At 38.5% G+C, this 15,072-nt stretch overlaps 1 long non-coding RNA gene across 1 annotated transcript in view; it reads left to right on the top strand.

Moving 5' to 3' along the window:
* The first annotated feature begins 56 nt into the window (after positions 1–56).
* LOC309661686 overlaps positions 57–15,072 on the top strand; it is a 37,419-nt gene continuing 22,403 nt past the window's right edge. Inside the window, exon 1 of the long non-coding RNA XR_014264160.1 lies at positions 57–14,921. This is a non-coding gene — a long non-coding RNA (uncharacterized lncRNA). The remainder of the gene's footprint in view (positions 14,922–15,072) is intronic.

A 15,072-nucleotide genomic window follows, 5' to 3' on the forward strand; every position in this document is an offset into this window, starting at 1 on the left:
CAGTTTTCTCCCTTAAGGGTCATGCAGTTCCAATCAACGGCTCAATAGGATTTTTTTTTTTAACTTGGAAGTTATCCTAACCTTCATCTGGAAGAATGAACAAATGAAAACAACATGGATATTCTAAAGAAAAATGAGGTAGAGAACTAGCTTTATCCATCACTAAAACATAAGCAATAAGAATTAAAACTTTGTGGTGCTGGTATGAAGATTGATTTGACAAATCTCTCACTGGAACACAATGGCCTGTAAATAGATTCTAGTATGTATAAAGTACATATTAAATATTGTATCACAAATCAATTGGGAAGGAAAGCTCATTCCATAAGCTGTAATGGTCTGAACAGCTAGCAATTGGGAGAAAAATCAACTCATATCTTCACCTCACATAATAAATTAAAAATAAATTTCAGAATATGTAAAGAGATGAAAAAGAAAAATTAAGCTTTAGATACACTAAAAGAAAATAGTTTTTTAGATACACTAAAAGAAAATATTTTTCAAGCCTCTGGAAAAGGATGAATTTCTAAGCTTGAAAAAAATAGAAGAAATAAAAACCTAACAACATGAAAACAAACATACTTTTGAAAGTTAAAAAGGCAAACAGCTAACTAGAAATCATTTATGGGAAGAGACTAATAACTTTAAATAATTCAGATAAATAGATATAAAAATTACTAAGGTTCTAATAGATAATCCAGCAAAGAGCATGGGCAGAACATTTACAGAAGAGCTACTACAACTACTTTTAAACAAAAAATGTTCACTGACATTTGTGATTTTAAAAAGCAAAAAATAAAACAAATTTATGTCATTTTCACTTATTAAACTGGCAAAATTAAAAGGTGATGATACTCATTACTGTAGAAGGGACAGAAAAATGGATATGCTTATGCATTTCTAGTGACATTTCACATGGATACAACCTTTTAGACAGTAATAAATTTGACAAAATGTATCAAGAAGAAAAAAAGATCTCATTCCCTTTTATCCAGGGTCCCTTTTCTGGAGATGAAGAAGATAAAGGTATGGAAAAGCCATATGCACCAGGACAATCATAAAATATTGTTTATGAGTATAAAAGATTGGAAGCAACCAAATTACATAACAACCAGGAATTAGTTCAGTTAAGCATAGAACTTGGCAAATGATAGCTCGAAGAAAAAAATTTGAATGGCTGAAATATACATATGGTAGAATATTATTCAGCAAGAAAAGAGATCATTATGTAAATTGAATGACCATGCAATGCAGCTATTGTTTTGGGTTTTTCCCCTCCTCTGCTTACCAATCTCCTTCTGCTAACAGCACCCCTTTTCTTTGGAGAATCTTTCTCAACCTTGCGTGATCCTGGTGGGAATGTGCCTTATGATGGACCAACCTCATCTCTGCCAACTGGTGAGCATAGGACCCAGGTTGGATGAGTGATAATGTAACATGACCCTGGACATGGTAATTGGTCAAAGGAAGGATACATTCTTCTTGTCTGACCAATTTGAGTCCTTTCCCAGGTTTTTCCAAAGTGAAGGTAGACAGAGGATCTCTTCCTTTTGGATGATCTTGGGTTATTGGCACCTCTACCCTCCACTGACTGGATTTAGAAGGGCAGAGGAGAGGATGGAGGCAATATACAAACAGAAACAGAATTTTTTTAAAATTTATTTATTTAATTTATTTATTTTTGGCTGTGTTGGGTCTTCTTTGCTGCCTGCGGGCTTCCTCTAGTTGTGGCGAGCGGGGGCTACTCTTGGTTGTGGCACGCGGGCTTCTCATTGTGGTGGCTTCTCTTGTTGCAGAGCACGGGCTCTAGGTGCACGGGCTTCAGTAGCTGTGGCACGTGGGCTCAGTAGTTGTGGCTCATGGACTCTAGAGCGCAGTCTCAGTAGTTGTGGCGCACGGGTTTAGTTGCTCTGCAGCATGTGGGATCTTCCCAGACCAGGGCTCGAACCGTGTCCCCTGCACTGGCAGGCGGATTCTTAACCACTGTGCCACCAGGGAAGTCCCAAGAGAAATAGAATTAATTAAAGAGAAAAGAAAGATGTGAGGACATCCTCCAGACCGCTGGATATAGCCCTACCTAAACCCCCTATACTTCTCACTTACATGAGTATTCCTGACACTTGGTTTACAATGGTTACGCTGATTTGAGTTGGGATTCAGTCCTTAACATTTGTGTCCTCATTCATGCAGAAATAATTTCTGTACAGTATTTTTGGTGACCAGAGTACTCTTTAAAATCTAGATCAGACATGTCACTTCCCTGTTGAACATCTTACAATAGCTTCACGTTGCTCTGAGACCGATCCCTCAACTCATCTCCCTCTATGCTCCTCTGGCTCATCTACTCTATCCACGCTGGCCACCTTTCTGTTCCTCAAAGTCCATTCCTGTCCTGGGTCCTTTCCCTTGCTGTCCCATGTGTGAGGATTGCACTGGCCCAGACCTGCACAAGGCTGGTTCCTTCTTGTCAATCAGGTCCCACCTCAAATGACACTTTTGTGATCCTTTTCCTAACTACTCACTCTACATTACTCTCTTTTGTTTATTTCACATTTTCAATGTCCGATTTAAATTATCTTATTTATTGTATTTGCCTTCTGTTTTAGAATGAAGGAAAATTTTAGAATAAAAACTTGTATGTGCACTGATTACAACTAGGAAACAATAAATATATGAGAAAATATATCACATTTATAACACTGGGGTGATGAGACCTGATTATGTCTGATTTCCTTCACCTTTTTTTGATTTTCCAGACTTTCTGTAATGTATTTATATTGTTTGATTAATTAGGGCACAGATAGAAAAAAGTCATATGCTCTTCAGAACCCACTAGTTTCCTGGCATTTTTATGAAGAATTTCAGTTACCCTAGTCTTAATTTTCAGAAATTCTAATGACAGGTTTCACCAACAACTAACCTCAGAAAATCTCTTGGTTGAAAAAAGAAAGAAAAAACATTTAAAAGAGTGCTTGGTATGATAGTACTCCTAATCATAAAGGATAAACTTGCACCGGGTCATTGTTAAAGCTGCCAAATCACAAAACATAACCATGATGGGTTTTCCGTACATACACGTAAGCTTACTTTAAGACATATCAATGATCAGATACAATCTAAAAAGTTCTTAGAATTATTAGTCTCAATGCCACACCCAAGTGCATAGTGAAAAGGGTCCATTATTTATTATCTGTAACATGGGAAAAGTTAATTGAGAATAAAAGTCTAAGGCCCAGGAATTCTACAATTTTTATTTTTAAAGTAGTATTTACAATTTTTAAAAATTAAGCACACCACAAAAGCCTAAGGTAATCCTACCTGGTTTTTAAACACAGAAAAATCACACTTCTGTATATTCCCAGTCCTCTCCTGGCTCTTTCATATGTGTGGACCTTGGCACTTCTGCCCTCTCAGAGCTCTCACAATCACCCTCCATGATTTAATTGAGAGTTTCACCTATTTTTCAGCCACCTAGCCTCATCTTGATGGATAACTTCATTCACTTTTTCCACAAATAGTTATGTCATGCCTGTATGTTGTAGGTCCTGGGCAGAAACAAGGCATTCTTCCCCTCTTGAAACTTACAATTTACTGGGAGGAACAAGCAAAAACAAGTGAACAAACAAAATAAATTAAAAGTTGGTAAGTTCTAGGGGGGAAACAAATAGGATTTCTTGCTAAAATGGTCAGGGAAGGTCCTTCTGAATAGGTAAGTTGAGATCTGAAGCATGAGGAGTCAGCCTAGGATAGGAAAAAACAGAGTTTATTTGAGGGTTATTATGGCTGGAACTTCATAATCAAGAAGTTAAGTAGCACAAAATAAGATGAGTGTGGTTAGAAGATGGCAGATCAAGCACAACATTTACAGGTTGTTTTTTATTTAAAGTGCAATTTGAGGGACTTCCCTGGTGGTCCAGTGGTTAGGACTCCACACTTTCACTGCAAGGGTGTGTGTTCAATCCCTGGGTGGGGAACTAAGATCCTGCAAGCCACATGGTGGCCAAGAAAAAAAAAAGTTAAATTAAATAAAAATTCTAAAAAATAAATAAGTAAGTGCAATTTGAAACAGCTGAAAGGTTTTAATCTGAAAAGTGACATATCTTATTTACTTTTATTTTTGCTTTACTCTTTCCCTTTATTTACCAGTTTTCAAAATAATGAGTGGGTTCCTTAGCATCAAAAAGACATAAACTTTATAATCAGTTTGTTGATATTCACAAAACAACTGGCAGAGATTTTGACTGGGATTGTGTTGAATCTATAGATTAAGCTGAGAAGAACTGACATCTTGAGTCTTCTTGACAATATTGGGTCTTCCTGTCCATGAATGTGAACTATCTTTCCATTTATTTAGATCTTTCATTTCTTTCATCAGAGTTTTGTAGTTTTCCTTATATATAGATGTTGAACATATTTTGTTAAATTTATACCTAAGTATTTCTTTTGGTGTTAATGTACATGGCATTGTGTTTTTAATTTCAAACTCATTGCTGGTATATAAGAAAGCAGTTGACTTTTGTATATTAACCTTGTATACTGCAACTTCACTAACATCACGAATTAGTTTCAAGAGTTTTAAAAATGATTTTTGGGATTTTCTACATAAGTTATCATTTAGTATCCTTCAAAGGTTGTTTTTTTTTTTTTAATATATCATTGTGAGTTTTACCTTAATCTGTTTCAATCTCTTGCAATTATTATTTTTACCAGTATATGATTATCCCATGTGGGGCCAGTGGGCATCTTTTCCCATTGATTCTTGAATCCTTTTGACATGTTCTCAGTAGTCTTAGATGGCTTCACTGTTATCTTACAGCAAGATGTTCCAGGCTAGTTTTTCACATTTCTTGCCCCAGACTTGTAAGCAGCTTATTCTCCAAGGAACCCTGATTCCTTTTATTGGTAGTTCAAGTAGATTACCACACCACCTCCTAACCAGTTTCTCCAATTCCACTCAACTTGCTTTTATTCCATCCTCTATTTAAAAGCAAGGATGTGAAATAAATAAATAAATAAAAGCAAGGATAATTTTAAAATCACACCCAGAATTGTGACTTCGAAATACCATTTCCCAATAAAAGGTTCCTTGGAGAAAAGAAAGACTGAAGAACAACTTCTGTATTTTAGGCGAAGACTGATGGGAAGTATCGGTATTAGAATAATGAATATGCTGGGAAAGATTTGAGGATACTATTAAATCACTATTTCAAAATGTCGGTGGTCTAGGGCTTCCCTGGTGGAGCAATGGTTAAGAATCCACCTGCCAATGCAGGGGACATGGGTGTGAGCCCTGGTCCGGGAAGATCCCATGTGCCACAGAGCAACTAAGCCATGCGCCACAACTAAGTTGTGCGCCACAACTACTGAACCTGCGCTCTAGAACCCACGAGCCACAACTACTGAGCCCGCATGCCTAGAGCCCATGCTGCACAACAAGAGAAGCCACCGCAATGAGAAGCCTGCGCACTGCAACGAAGAGTAGCCCCCACTCGATGCAACTAGAGAAAGCCCGTGCCCAGCAACAAACACCCAACTCAGCCATAAATAAATAAATAAATTTTTAAAAAAATGTCAGTGGTCTAAATTTTATTTTAAAGATATTGTATAAACAGTGTTTCAAAAAATCCCATACACTTAGTAGGTGTTTACATTTCTTTTTATACTCTTCCAGTCCTTGTTGGCTAAATCTACAATTTAAAAGTTGCAAACAATATGTTCATTTTGCTTTATGGCCTGCATTTTTCTCATGTAAACAATTTGAAACCTCATCACTTTAAAAAATACTCAATTATGTTAACAGATAGTAATTCATTTAATAATTTTCTTATTTGGGGTTGAGTTGCTTTTGATTTGTTTATTGTTGTGTCTCAGTTAAGACTCTGGTTATAAGCAACAAAAAAGTGATTGAAGTTACTTTAAGTTGAAAGGGTTATTACAGAGATAGAGGGGTGTATCTTGGAGTCAAAGGGAAAAAATGCAGTTTGGGCATCTGGAAGAAGCCAGAAAGTTGTCAGTCCATCCTTTATTTATCTCCATATTTCTTGGTGAATCTGCTTCATTCTTCTTCTCTTACCCTAATTATCTCTCCGGCCTGGTTCACTTTACCACCCTGACCATCCACTACAGAGACTGACCTGCAGTTTTGCGTTCCAGTTCCATATCCTAGCTTGCATTAAATCTGTTCCTGGTTGAATTGTAGATCAGGAGGTGGGATTATCCACCACAGACATGGATGCCAGGGCCCCTGAGGGTGGGGAATGGGAGGAGTTCCTAGAGAAGAGGGATTATGGATTGGACTCACCCCTAAAAGATATCACAACCTTTGAAGGATATGAATAATGCTGCTATGAACGAGTTTGTGGAAGTTACTTTTTTCTTTGTCCTTGGAGTATGTTCTTCAAAGTGGACTTACTGGGCCTCAGAGTGGGAACAGTCCGTTACTTATCCTTAGACAACGTGACCTGGGCCATGCTGATGACAGGAGAGGAAATAAGGGTGCTGGGAAATACTGGTCTGGCGACTCTCAAGAAGATCTTCCTTATCTTCGTGATATGGCTTTTAAGCCACTGCCTGTCCCACCCTCAGTAAGCACTAGAATGAATACATTCTCTTCACATTCCTTTACTGGGGGGTGGGTCAGTAGAATTCATTGAACAGAAGAAATGAGAGGACAATAGGACAATACAATCCAATGCTCATGTAATAACATCACATTCTTAAAGGGAGTCAAGTAGTTGCAAAATAATTTCTTCTCAGAAATAAATCCATCCTTTCATCTTTCCCATTGGTCCCATTTTCCAACCCTTTTCACATTTTTCACTTTGCTACCCTCTCTCTACTTTCCCCTCAAACTGAAGATCTGAACGCTTTCCCTCCAGAACACGGTACTAAGAAATACTTATTGGCTTAAACTATCAATTCCTCTGAGTAAATGATAAATTTTGAGAATATTGATTACCTAAGTACTTTACATTTTTCACATTTTTAACAAAATTACATTTTTTTTTTAGTTGGGGCCAGAATTTTAATCTACTTTTGGATTCCTTAATTCATGAATTTGGGAACTGGAGTGGAGTCAGTGCAAGATTGCAGGAGGCGTGGGGAAGCATAGACTACAGAGAACCAGGATCGAGGATGTCCCAGGGTGATGCTGTCTTGGCTGATCTGGCTTAGTAGACCGTGAAGGGGCCACACACAGAAGGAAGCAGAGTGAGGGCTCTGACTGACCTAGAGGGAAGGACAAAATGGGGCCTCTGGGCAGGCAAATAGCTACTGAAACTAAAGGTCTTGAGTGGGCAAGAAGGCAGAGCTTGGAGTCCAAGTGTCCAGATAAAGGTCCAAAGAGTGGATGGAAAGCATGTCCAATTCAGGGGACCAGAAGGATAAGCAGAGAGGTTTGATTCCATACATTGGCATTGAGGGAAGTTTTTGCCATATGTTTTCAACACATTATAATGCCCCAAACTACCTTTCTTCTTCACTCTATTGTAATGTCCCCATGTTGCTTACTTAAAATTACACAGTTCACAAGGGCACTGTCGGAGCATGATTCTTGATTCCAAATCAGGAGTCTCCTCTGTCTTGTTTTTAAATGCAAGTGACGAAGAGGGCTGACATAGCCTAGCAAGTGTGTTCTCCTCCACAGCAAGGTGGGACTCTGCAGGTGCCATTGGCTGGGGCTGCAGCCCAGGCAGGGGCAGTGCCCCTGGAAGTTCCCTCAGTTCCTAAAGAAGTTCTTCCACGGGTGCAATGGGGAGGGATGGGGCCCTTCATCATTTTACACACTCCCACCTCATTTTAAGGGTATAAAGGAAATGGCAGCTGGTTTCTGAGTTTACAGGGAAAAGTGCTAAAACCAAATAAGCAGCTGGGACATTGTCTTGAAGTTCGTGGAATGAACTAGGCATTGATGTGTAATAGAGGGCCTAATAACTGTTCCGGGAACACTCCACCAGCACGTTAGAGAGATGGTTGGCCATTTGTTTTTTAAAATTCCAAGAACAACAAAAGGCACTCTAGCAGTTTTAGGAGAATGCTGTGGGCAAAAATTACAAGAGAGGAGGGGGAGTGGGAGTGCATGCGGGCCATTAAGAAGCTGTCTGTTAGGGAAGATTTAATTTAAAATAAGATAAACATCCATTGTACTATAAAACAAATATTTTTGCAACATTTCCATCCCTACCTCCTTACACTGCTTTTTTCAGACTTTGTTAGAATGTAGGATGGAAAAACAATGTGAAGATCAGATAGAATATGGCTTGATCCCATTCATCAGTATTGAGGGAAGTATTTGGCATGTGTTTTCAATACATTATAATTCCCGAAAATTGCCTCTTTTCTTCATTCTATTGTAATTTCCCCCCATGTTGCTTTATTTTAAATTGTACTATTCATAAAAGATTAAGGCTTGCTCCAATGAATATGCTCAAATTTCTCACTCGACATAGAATTGCATGTGTTTCTGTCTTTGTTAGTGACTAACACCCTGAATACTTAATTCTTAATAAATATTAAGTGGTGTATTTCCCTTTATGTTCTTGGCTAGAAATTACATAATCAGGCATACTCTCAAACTTTGCACCTTTTTGGATAATGTGCTTTTGGTGATAACAAATTAAAATAGATTTATACTCAAATGCTTCCTTCAATTCAAAATAGAAAGGAAGGGATTCTAGGATCTTCAAAACACTAGAGAAATGTGACTCTACAATGGAGTTATGTCAAATGAAACCCTGAGAATAAACTGAGGAATGTTCTTCGGACCATAACCTCCGGAAGTGGAAAGAGAACTTTTTAAAAAGAGGAATACCTCAAAGGAGATATTATTAACCCTTATAACAATCATTTCAATTACTTCAGTTATGTATCATAACCTGAATCCATCAAAATGAACATAATGGACTCTGATTTAACTAGACGGGACTACAATCTTTCAAAGCAGTGAACTTCAACTTGTATTTAGTAGGATTTTTTTTTATTATGCTACTGACCTACTTTCAGACGTGGACTCGCAAATCCCAGGCCCCTAGGAGAGTAGGAAGAAAAGTTACTTGCTTATATTCTACAATTTATTACACTAATTTATGGTCCTTCAAGTCTGGGCAGGGGATGGGCTGTTCTTGTTTTATAGAAGAACCTTTTTGTCCTTCGTTGGGGACATTTCCAGCAATTTAACAATTGACTCTAATAGAATCTTATGAATAAAACTAATGAAAACATGAAGAAATGAACTGTAGAGACCAAACATACAGTGGCTTATTGTTCACTCTCTGGAGAATAGAAATACCTTCCCTCACAAGGTTCAATGGTGCAAACAGGAACTAACACTTGGGTTTCAATGAACAAGGCATTCAGGGTCAGGAGGAGGCCAGTATTGCTGACCTGAATCTGATCAGTAAGAATAAACTCCATCAACAGGTATAAGCAAAGAGGGAAACGTGTTTCAGCTTTTGCTGTGTTCAGATGGTTTTTAAAGTTGTTTTAAGAGAAACAAGTTACAGATCTAATTCTCTGTCGTTTGACCCATCTCCATGCTTTTTTTGAAGGGGCTACATACAATAAGTAGTGTTTTCTCTGTCAACAAGGTTAATCCTTATTTTGCCTATTCTCTTGGATCTTGGAGAGTAGATGGGAAATATGGAAAGGGAGAGTTGGTCCAAATGAAATACCTAGATGGTTTTTAATTACCAAATTCTTCATTGTACCAAGACTCTTATTGGAGTTGCCATCACAGAGAGACACAGGGCAAATCACTCCCCTGCCTTGGGTCTCAGTGTTCTCATCTATAAAGTGAGGGGCGCATGGAATCAGTCTTTACCCAAGTGTGCTACCCATGGCATTGGTTGTAGAGGAGATGATTTTAGGTGGTATGTGGATAATTGCTTGAAGTTATGTATTTACTAGCTTATAAAACCTGTGATGTTTATGAATATTACTGCTTAGAAGTAAAGTAGGTATTAAGTTTTATTAAAAACCAGTCAACATAAAGAAAAATATTAAGTAAATGCTATGAGGATATGCCATAAAATAGTGACATGTTATTTTTGAATGAGTAACATCTGGAAAATACTACACTGGATAATCCCCAAGGTATGTTTTAGCTCTGAGTCTAAAATGTCTATAATTGTTAAGCCCTTGTTCCAAACCTTGCTCACATTAACCATACTAGAGAAGCCAAAATTAAATAAAACAGACGGAGGTTACACAGCAGAAGTGGAAAGGAAGAAAAGCAAAGTGCTTAGATAATTCTTAGACTTGAGACTCATTCAAGAATTAAAACTGGATATGTTTCCTTTTATTTTGACATGGGATTTTAACGTAACTGTCTAAACAACTTCATGCAACACTCTCATGAAAGCCTTTAAAAAGACCCCATCTTGAATTATAATTCTGTAAATGTGCCCCAAATGTTTATATTATGATCAACACTGGTGCTCTAAAAGAGTCACAGATTCTGTTGTGGTTGTCCTTTAACTGCTTCCTGGAATGGAAAGATAATAACATACATACCCACTTCATTTACTGAATGCCCAGCAACGGCCTTGCACTTTATACACTTTATCTTATGTAATCCTTACAACAATCCTACAAAAGAGGTATTATTTCCCTTATTTTCAGGTTAAGAAACTGCAGCTCTTTGAGTTGACTAACTTGCTAACTATCTTACCCAAGGGCTCAGAGCTAGTCTGAGGTGAGAATTTTAAACAGTGCTACCCAGGTCTGTCTCATTCCCAGGCACACACATTTTCTACAACATAAAAGCTTATGTTAGCGTTTTAAAGACACGTCTCTCTCCCTCTCTCTCTCTCCACGTGTGAAGTAAATAGGCCTTCAGACTTGACCAAGGAAAGCTTGTGGAAGAACTCACATTCTTGAAGAGTAGGTCAGAGACTTAGGCTGAAGTAGCAAGTATCGGGTAGGTCATTTCCAAGAAATGTGATCTTCAGATGTAGAAAACAAACTTATGGTTACGAGAGGGGAAAGGGGAGGGGATGGGATAGATTGGGAGATCAGGATTGACATATACACACTACTATATATAAAACAGATAACTAATAAGGACCTCCTGTATAGCACAGGGAACTCTACTCAATAGTCTGTAATGACCTATATGGGAAAAGAATCTTAAAAAGAGTGGATGTATGTATATGTACAAATGATTCACTTTGCAGTACAGCAGAAACTAACATAACATTGTAAATCAACTATACACCAATAAAATTTTTTAAAAAGAGAAAAGAAAAGGATGGTGATCCTTGAGATCTGCCATCTCCGTCTTGACGGTTTCCGCCACATTCTGGGTCCCTGGATGGAGACTCTCCTTCCTCTCTGAGCCTCTGTAGATAACCAGCCCTGCCCCTCAGCACTCACACCTGTCGTGAAAGTTGGCATCTTTCATGGCTACAGTAGTTTTTCTTCTTCCGTGGCTTATCTGTCCATATCCCAGGGACAAGCCTATTCTCTCCCCCGCTCTCCACCAGCTGATAACTTTCAGCAGAAAGTGACCACACAGTCATACAAAGTCACGCCTTGACTTTCCTCCCCTTTTGTCCTCAAGGAGTCCTCTTTGGAATGCTCTAAGAACTCTACGGAAGACCAATTATCCGTTCCTTTTTCTTCGAGAATTCTCTCTGTCACCCCAAAACAATGTGGGATCATATGGCCACTCTATTTTTAGTTTTTTAAGGAACCTCCATACTGTTCTCCACAGTGGCTGCACCAATTTACATTCCTGCCAACAGTGTAGGAGGGTTCCCTTTTCTCCACACCCTCTCCAGCATTTATTGTTTGTAGACTTTTTGATGATGGCCATTCTGACTGGTGTGAAGTGATACCTCATTGTAGTTTTGATCTGCATTTCTCTAATAATTAGCAATGTTGAACATCTTTTCATGTACCTCTTGGCCATCTGTATGTCTTCTTTGGAGAAATGTCTATTTAGGTCTTCTGCCCATTTTTTAATTGGGTTGTTTGTTTTGATGATATTAAGCCACATGAGCTGTTTGTAAATTTTGGAGACTAATCCCTTGTCGGTCACATTGTTTGCAAATATTTACTCCCATTCTGTGGGTTGCCTTTTTGTTTTCTATCTGGAGAGAAACATGGTCCAAAAGGATACATGCAGCCCAGTGCTCATCGCAGCACTGTTTACAATAGCCAAGATATGGAAGCAACCTAAATGCCCATCCACAGAGGAATGGGTGAAGAAGATGTGGTACATATATACAATGGAATATTGCTCAGCCATTAAAAAGAATGAAATAATGCCATTTGCAGCAACATGGATGGACCTAGGGATTGTCATACTGAGTGAAGTAAGTCAGACAGAGAAAGAGAAATATTGTATAATATTGCTTTTATGCAGAATCTAAAAAAAAAAATGAACTTATCTACAAAACAGAAACAGTCTCACAGACTTAGAGAATGAACTTATGGTTACCAGGGGGGAAGGGTGGGAGGGATGGATAGTTAGGGAGTTTGGGATTGACATGTACACACTGCTATATTTAAAATGGATAACCACCAAGGACCTACTGTATAGCACAGGGAACTCTGCTCAATATTATGTAACAACCTAAATGGGAAAAGAATTTGAAAAAGTATAGACACATGTATATGTATAACTGGAAAAAAATGTCTTACAGTCCTAGGGGGAAAAAAATCACTGAATTGAACACTTTAAAACGGGGGAATTTTATGGTATGTGAATTATATCTCAATAAAGCTGTTATTTTAAAAAAAACACAACAATGTGGGAAGATCTGAAGTTAGAAACTATGTCCCCTTTATCCTTCTGGGAAAAGTTCTTACATAAATTAACTTAATTTTTTTAACTACGGTAAAAGAAGTGTCTTATCAAGTGGGGAAATAAAACTGAAAACACTTACAGTATTTGGAAAGCAGTCTTAGTCATAAAGGTGCTAAGGAGAGAAGGAAGCTCCCTCTAAGCCTACTTTGTTTAAAACACAAAGGCTTCAGTTACAGGCAGCTGACAGGTGCCGTGCCCAGAGCAGTTGCTCAGGGGCAAAGAACCCAGCAAAGAAAATATGGATGTAAGCCCTCAGTTTAATCCTACTCCCAATTGTCTCTGCTATCAGCACCTTTCCCACTCAAGGTGAAATCCTAAAGGAGGCCGTGTCCTCAGGAGACCTCTCTAAGTCCTGGCCAACCCACCTATTAGTCTTGTCTATGAGACTGCCAGATTTGCAGGTCAAAATGGCCAAATATCAGCAATTCCAACCTATGCCTTTCCTTCCCATCTGGGGAGGTGACAGCTTTGCCTTGTACCTGGTCTCTACCTCATTCACTTTCAAGGGATGTCTCTCCTAGATTGTTCCTTTGCAGGCCAGCCCCACATCCAGACACCATCTTTAGCTCGAACTGATCCCTGCACTTGGCCTGGGCAGGAGCTCTGCACTGCGGCCCCTGTCTCTGCCCAGCTTGCTTGGGAGAGGGTTTGAACTTAACAAGGACCATATCCTGAGAAAAGTAGGGGGCAGGATGTTCCTCAGAGAACTCCCACTACTGAATAGGCTCTGAGCTCCAGAGCCCACTTAGTACACACATACACCCCAAAACACAGAACCCCTCACCCTTACTACAGAGAGAGCACACTGACATTTTCTACCTTAATTTTTTCTATTTCATTTTTTAAAATGCCGGTAAGTACCCACTAAGTTTATTCTGTGCCCCACGAATGGGTCATGACCTACTCTTAGACAAATACTCAGAGAAGGAAGGCCTTCTGGATAAATTCTTTGAATACAAATGAAAACTCATAAAAAGGGGCACCACTGGAGGCTTGCTTTCCTGAGTGCCATGACCTAGTCCTTCTGGTCTTGCCCCACTCCTTTTGTCGCTCTGACTCAGGGTTTCCTGATCGAGGGGGCTCAATAGCTGCTTTGGGAACCTTGACCTTCCTTGCTCATGCCTCCACTCCCCGGCTCTGTGCCAGGCTTCCTGTCTGGAGTTTCTTGCCCCTTGAAAATGTGTGCATGGCCATGACATGAAATTGAAGCTTCAGAGAGTCATCCATTTGTCATTTTAATGATTCCATGTTTTAATCCAATTTTGAAAATTCAAGCTGTAATTGGTACAGTTTTTCTTAACAAACACGCACACAAACAAGGAAGCCCAAGTACTAACATCATAACTGTCAATTTTGAAAGAGATTGAAATTGAGAAATGGCAAAATTACACTTCCAAAGTATCTTTTTCAACAACTGTTCTATTCTCCAAGATTTAAAAAATCAGAATTTTTCTTCATAGCTTTTATTATAGACTGTGTTATTTATTGGTAGTTATTTGATTAATCACAGTCTCCTCCATGAGTCCAAGTTCAATGAAATTAGAAACTATTTAGCTCACTCCCTAGTACCTAGCCCAATGCTTGCTTTATAGCAGGTTTCAATAAATATTTGCTGAATTAATAAATGAATGTTTCTTTTAAGAAGACTTCGATAAGATTTCTTTCTCTACAAAGGCTTTGAAATTTCTCTCATGTCTTATAAACTGGGATATCTAATGTGAATTTGTCACAGAATCAAAAAATACACGTACGGCCCTACAGGTTCGAGTTATCCTTATACTCCCAATTGGGGTATCATCCTCCCAAAGTAAACTCATCAGGATCAAATGCCAAATACAACTTTCTGATAATGATAGCTGCATCTATCACACACCTCATGATAACTCTAGGAGGTGGGTACTGTTATTATCCCCATTATACAGAAGAGGAAACTGAGGCTCAGAAGGGCTTAATCTAGGTCTCTAGATTCTAAGCCATTTTGCTTTTATACCACCCTTTTATGTAACATCTTATCTTTTTTTTTAAGTGTTTTTTCTCTCCATCCTTTTGAGAACATTTTGTGCAAAGGGAGCATTAAAAGATGTCATGGAAAAGGAATGAGCTTTAAAATCAGGTTATTAAAGAGAATTGTAATGTCATAATGGAGTGGCTTCTTAAAGATGCTTACATACATTCTGAAGATGCCATTTGAAAAAAATTTGTCTTTTCTCAATGCAAGTAAATGACCCACCTTTCAAATAATATCATTACTGCCTGATCTTAGG

The sequence above is a fragment of the Balaenoptera physalus genome (genome assembly GCF_965194825.1).
Source record: "Balaenoptera physalus genome assembly, chromosome: 5".
Lineage (NCBI taxonomy): Eukaryota > Metazoa > Chordata > Mammalia > Artiodactyla > Balaenopteridae > Balaenoptera > Balaenoptera physalus.